The sequence below is a fragment of the Hyposmocoma kahamanoa genome, unplaced genomic scaffold (genome assembly GCF_003589595.1).
Source record: "Hyposmocoma kahamanoa isolate Upper Pololo Valley unplaced genomic scaffold, ASM358959v1 98159, whole genome shotgun sequence".
In the NCBI taxonomy this organism is placed as follows: Eukaryota; Metazoa; Arthropoda; class Insecta; order Lepidoptera; family Cosmopterigidae; genus Hyposmocoma; species Hyposmocoma kahamanoa.
In genome coordinates this window covers 25,115-32,011 of record NW_020655506.1, presented here as the reverse complement: position 1 = coordinate 32,011, position 6,897 = coordinate 25,115, and positions in this window count along the sequence as shown.

Sequence of the window (6,897 nt, the reverse complement as noted above, 5' to 3'; positions counted from 1 at the left end):
ATTTTCAGTACAAATCGGCAATTTCATACTTTAACCCCTATTATTTGTCTAAAAGTAACAAAAGAAAAATTCACCAGCACTTGGCTGTATGGTTTTAACCCATTGCCTTTGACTGTTAGCCTATTTCTTTTTTTTTCCATCCTATAACCTTTCAACGAAAATAATTAAAAACAACCATCCCATGTGTAATGAACTATACATTATCATTGCTATAATAAAATATACATTTACAATGTTAGTGTAAACTGAAGTGGGAATAAACTAAACTGTTTACTTTAGCCGGAGAATCTGGCCGACAGTTCGACCGACACTCAGCAAGGTCGGAGATCTTACCAAACTCGTATGAAGCTGTTGTAAATAAAGATTTACTTGAATGTTATGAATGGAATTCGGTTGTACCATCACCGCATGAGTCATAAGACACTTTCTATCTCCAGGAGTTTATCTTTAATAGCTTTCTGTGGCATTGGTCCTCCCACTTGCAAGCTTTTTTAACCAACTTAAAAAAAACAGGAGGGTCTCAATGCGGCTGTATTTTTTATGTATGTATGTTACGCGATAACTATTACAATTACAAAACAAAAACACTTCGGCATTTATTGTGTACCGATTTTGGTGATTCTTTTTTGTTGGAAAGAGGGTACCTCAGTATTGGTCCCATTTCAATTTGAAGGAAATATTCCACCTCAAAGGGCAAACTAGGGGATGAATCCGTACCGCGTACTTTCCGGTAACCGATTTCAATAAAACTTTACAAATACATGTGGGTAATTCCACGAACTTTTGAGGTCGGTCTTTTAATAAAAAAAAAAAAAAAAAAAAAAGTTACAATTATTATTGTTAGGATTCTAAGCTTGGGACGAAGTTGTACGCCTGTTCTTAGCAGTTGTAGTGCCACTAAGAGTGTTCTATCGCAAAGATTTGAGGGGCATTGTCACTGCGCCCGTCACCCTATGTTGACAAATCCCATGTGCCTGTAATTTCACCAGCAGTAATGTGAGCATTACTGTTTGGCGGCAGAAATAGGTCAGGTGGCAGTACTACCTTGAACGAGGTGGAGTGGAGTCATTTGCCTGTCAAGTATAAAAAAAAAAAAAAAAAACGAACTCTTTCACAACGACCTCTACTGCTACTAACAAACAAGTCTGTAGTTGAATGAATTATATAGGTCAGACAAAAGGTTCTTTACAATTTAATCGCCAGAGTAGTTTGACGATCGCAGTCAAGCTGGAATCTCATATACACTGAGAGACTGGTTCCCATCTAGCATGGAGTCTTAATTATAATAATAGTCAGTCCCATTGTTGGGCACAGGAGTCGTCTCACAATAGGAGAGCTTAGGTTGTAGTTACCGCATGGGCCCAATGCGGGTTGAGAATTCCTATGCAGATGTGTGCTCCTCATGATGTTTTCTTCACCGAAAAGCTGACGTAAATTTCAAATTAAGAGTCTATGCCACCTCAAATGGCTTTGATTGAATGGTGATACCAGTGAAAGTGTTCAATTAATCACTTTGAAAAATATTTAGTAAAATTGAGAATATACACTGATTACTACACGGCGTGAAAACACGATTCCTAAAATTGTTCGCAATAAAAAAAAACTCAAACTTACCTCGAAATTTATAAGAAAACCGCTGTAATGAATAGGGACTTTACATACCTATACCAATGATCTTTTTTATATCAACTTAACTAAATAGAACACGTATATTATACGATACACGTTTTTCCAATGGCTTTAATGTCGTTTGGAAAAAAAAATCTGGAATAAAGCCAGTGTCTTTACCGCTAGACCCAAGCAAAATGAACCGTATTAGTACGGGAAATAGACTCTTAAATAAAATAAGTATTTTCAAGTGCCTCTAATTGCAGGACATACAACGGTCTATCCACAATTATAATTGCTATACTTTGGCAGTGCAATTGCAATCTAATATGGATAGGGTTCGCTAATAACACTTATTATTTGGGAGGCAATACGATTATTGCTCGCTAATCGAAGGTACGATGCGAGTACCTTCGATTGGCAATTCCTTTCACCACCCTGGCAAACATTACAGTGTACGCAGTCATTACGATAAGAAGCTAATAAACAGGATCCTGCAAAGAGCAAGTTGCCGCTGTAGAAACGTGATGTAGCTGTAATGTGCTGAGCACATCAAGCTACACATTGACGTATCTTGTTCCGTTGCACTGGAGGCGATTTTCGAACAAAAATGTGTAGTCTGATGTGCCGTTGTCCGTACATAGCCGCGATCGGCAAATTTAAACAAAAGATTTGAATAAAGCCGACACGTATAGATACTTGCAAGTCGTGTGTTCCCTGTAACTTGTTGCGTAGGTGTAATACGCAACAATTAGCGAAGTACGAAAATTATAGTCTCTGGGAAAATAATTGTTTTCGACTATACACTAGTAACATGATTTTTATCACAAGCAATTTACAACAGATGACGCCGAAAACTGCCCAATTACCGTGTTTACGTATCTACAAGGTGATATCAAATTGGGCGTTCTTTATTTTGTCTTTTAATAAACATGTAATAGTAAAATAGAGGCTTGGCCGTGGACCTTGGTCATGTGGAATTTTAAATAGCTAATTTCTGCGATTGACACGAATTTCCATATTAGAGTCATCATTTTCAGGGCTCATTATTTCCTTCTTAGTATATTTCTTGTCTCTGAGAGATTTTAATTGATGCTACGATCGAGAAATCTCTGTAAATTCTACAGGAATAAAAAGAATCCTAAATCCATAATTATCTCTAAAAAATCCGAGACTATGCAGACAGATAAATATAAATTAATGAATATTTTTGCAGAGACAACTCAAAGCGTTTTCTAAAGCGTAAAATGCATCTCTATGACTTTCGCATAAGGTCCGAACTTCGCACTTGACCGGATTTTTCAACACAAGGCGTCTGTAAAAACCAAATATCAGTACAGGACTCCATGTGTTATACATAAACTACAATACTACCTAATATGGGTTGGAAAATTTAAATTATAGTCAATACAATTCATGTCTGAAACCAGTTTATCTTATTGGTAGTCAAAAACAAAGAAACAGAATACATTATTAGTTTTTTTTATAAATGATATTAGCTTCCTTAACAGTAGGGTTAAACAATCACAATCTTTGACTCGAAGCAAATGTCAATTTGCTTAGTAGTCAACGAAGATTGTGCAGTTTATTTTCGACAATTTTCCTTAAAAGTTATTATTAACAACATGAGGCAACATCATTATGAATACATATTGATATATCCTCATGTGAAAACATGGGGACCCACAAGCTAGACTCACAATTTTTGCTAAACTTTTCCTACGTCACGAAATATGAAATAATAAACAATAAAAACTACGTATCGCTTATGGTAAGTAACGTGTCGCTTACAGCGATAAATGCCGAAAAAAACGAATGCGAAGAACTATAACAAATACACATAAATACGTAAGAGCCTGTGCACGCGCATCATCTGCGCGTATAGGCGCATCATCTGCGCGTATAGGCGCATCATCTGCGCGTATAGGCGCAGCAGACGCGCGTAGTTGGGCGCGTATAATTTAACTGCCTCCGTGGCCGAACGGTTATCATTCCGGACTGCAACGCAGAGGTCCCAGGTTCGATGCCCGGGCCGGACGAAATATTTGTATAGCCTACATTTATTTCTCTCGTGAGTTTGAGTGTAATTTGTGGTTGTCTATGTGTGTGTCCATGGCACCCGCGAAACCGGTTTTCCCTAGTGCGGGGCTATGTTGAGTGTGTGCGTTATTGTATAAAATACGCCGTATGCATAGGCTCTTGACCTCCTGAATCGATCCGTAGCTCTGTTGGTAAAGCGGTGACCCTGTCAAATTCATTTCACTTCGAGTCAATACCAGCTGCATCTTTGTATTAGTAATTATAATAAAAATAATAAATAATAAAGTAAAAGGAATATATTGTTGGAATCATGCTTAAGGATTCTACGGGTAACGTTTCTGTATTATGTAATGGTAATGGTTCAATATCATCGACTACCTAAAAACTAGATGATATGAGTAAATAGAATAATATCAATAATAACTATTTATCAACAATCATAATATCACTTAAGTTTACAACGTAAACCATTGCAAGAGAGTGAACCCGTACTTGGATAATCTGTGTTGCATTATACCCTTGAACAAAAATATAGGTACCCAGAAAGCAAAATCTGACCGTCCACTATAAAACCGCTTTGCAGCCGAATATTTCAGTGTTGAATGTCTTTATTGCGTGCACCATATTCAAGACTGTTCTTATTTTTAGCACGACTGTGATTCGGTTTTGAACTTTGCTCTGATTTCGGTCAGTATTTGGTCACGCATTTTGCGTTGTCAGGTGGGTTCCTAAATGGTCGCTTAGGAACAGACCAATCGAGCAGTTTCATAAATAATATTAAGTTATTGAATACCACGATGTTTTACTACGATGATAGTCAATATTTTTTTTTATTGCTATGCTAATGCGTTGGGCAAGTAAGTTGTCGGCTCTTGGGTTCTCCAGACAGTCTATTATTTTGGATAAAATTTTGTACAGATGAAGGGCACCCCACGGGCCAAGGGTTTCGACTCCGAAGGTTGTAAATAGGTAGTCGGAGCCGAGATCCTGGTACTAATGTTTTTTGTAGTTTTTATTCTTTCCGTCAACTCAGCTGCAGAGCCAGCCCACTTGCTGGTGTGCTGGAGATGGGATGGGGCAAGTGTGTCGGCACATGTGGTGTCCCATACCAGTGCCCGGCCCATGCTCCTAGGCATGAGAGTCATTCCGTCCGGGCGTTTGCCATCTGTTCGCGACATGCCGCTTGGCTCGAGAATAGCGGGCACGTTAACATTGTCATACAAAGGGGGAACGCTGCCAGCATCTTGGGCGCCTTGCCGCGGGGACCCAATTTTATTCATATTATTATTATTTAAAAATCCGAGTTTTAATTTCCAGTATTTAAGCTTTTATTGTCTTTATTACCTTACCTGTATATTAACAATAAAACTATAAATATTTTTTTTGTGTAATTACTCCAGTAGTCTGTTATAATTATAAATATATAACAGTTATAAGTATATTAATAATTAGTTCGAACACTAAGAAAACTTCCTTTGATTCGGCTGAATTCGAAACGCCTTCAGCCGACATCTCTAGTCAGTCGTTGGTAGCTGTAGTGTGCTAGTAGCTGAGTGAAGAAAAACTTTTATAGATTTCTCACAGATGGCGCTACGACAAAAAAGTAGTTAAAAACCAAAAACAAAGATAGGTAGGTAGGTTAGGAGAGCGCTGACACTCTCACTGTCTCTCGCCGTGCCTGAGCACCGTATGCTGAAGTCGCCGGAAGAAAGCCGGGTCGAATCCAACCGGCTCGAAGGAATTGAGACTGATCACGTTACACGAATTCGCTCATACAAAAGCATATTATAATATTATAGATATTTGACCGCGTCACGGCCCGACGCACGACCGGAGCATGGCCCAGCCCCGGCGGTGTAACGTGACCGCCGACTTACTTGCCGACTCCACCACAGTGCTGTGTCGTCTCCACTGTGCGCCGGCCGGGTTTTTTTTTGTTACTAAAGTTCCATTTTTCTCTCGAGTGATAAGATTGTGTTATTAATGCAATTTTCATAAACTATGTTGGCAGCTATTGCAATAGTTCTTACAATCAATACAATAAATCTCCAGGCCCCGGCACGGTAACGTGAATCAGCCTTTATTATTAGCGTTCAATATTTATCCACCATCAACCCATTTATACGCCCCACTGCTGGGTACGGGTCTCCTTTCAGACGAGGGTTTAGTGCATAGTCCGCCACACTGGCGCAATGCGGGTTGGGGACTTCACACGTTTTCCGAGGGTTGTAAACCTTCTTCAGCGTGCAGGTTTCCTCATGATGTTTTCGTTCACCGAAAAACTCATGATAAACTTCAAATTAAATTTCGCATATAAATTCCGAGAAACTCAGAGGTGCGAGCCCGGATTCGAACCCACGACCCTCTGCTTGAGAGGCAGTAGGTCAAACCATTAAGCTACCACGGCTAAGGTTCCATTACGGTTCAATATTTATATGAATAAATAATTCGTTTCATCAATGTTTAAAATTACAATACGAGAAACAAATGCTAACTAGCGCATCTTGATTGTCAGAAGTAAGCATTGAACAATAAGCTAGACGAGCTCGCATCGCGGTTCCGCTCGGAAGCGTCGACGCTTTGTGCCCACATCGCTTGCCTGCCTCACGCCGGCACTCACTGAAAGAACACCCTATCTTGTCTTCGCCCCCGTTTGAACGTAACAATAGAGACGCTCCTTTGTTTTTTAAGTTTCGCGCTTTTCTGTTTTCGCTGCCGTTTTATAGTGGTTATTCATAGGTATGGAATTTATACTTGAAATCGTCAACTGATTAAATAATCGCAAGGCAGATTCCCAAGATAAGAATTGTTTTCAAATATTTTATCAACGCCTGCATCTGTTTTTACAATTTGATCATCGCGTCTTAATCGGAAATCGAAGATACGAAGTTTGACTCATCCAGTTTCGCTGTTTATACTGTTCCAAGTCGTCTTTACTACATCCGCGCTGTTTTTAATTTTATCATTTATAAACATTAGTTTAGCTGCAACACCAATGCGCATAGACAATTTGGAATTTATTTTGTAAAGAATGTTTTGAACATAGAGAGAGAGAGAAAAGAAGAATAAACTGTCAATTAATTTAAAAATGTAAAGGAATTTTATATGAAATTTCGAGTTTTATGAAAATCGTTCCGGTGAAAAAATAAAAAACCTTTCAAAAGGGAAAGCACGCTCACACTCATAGCCCCGCACTAAGGAAACCCTGTGTCACGGGTGAAATGGCCACACACATAGACAGCCACAAAT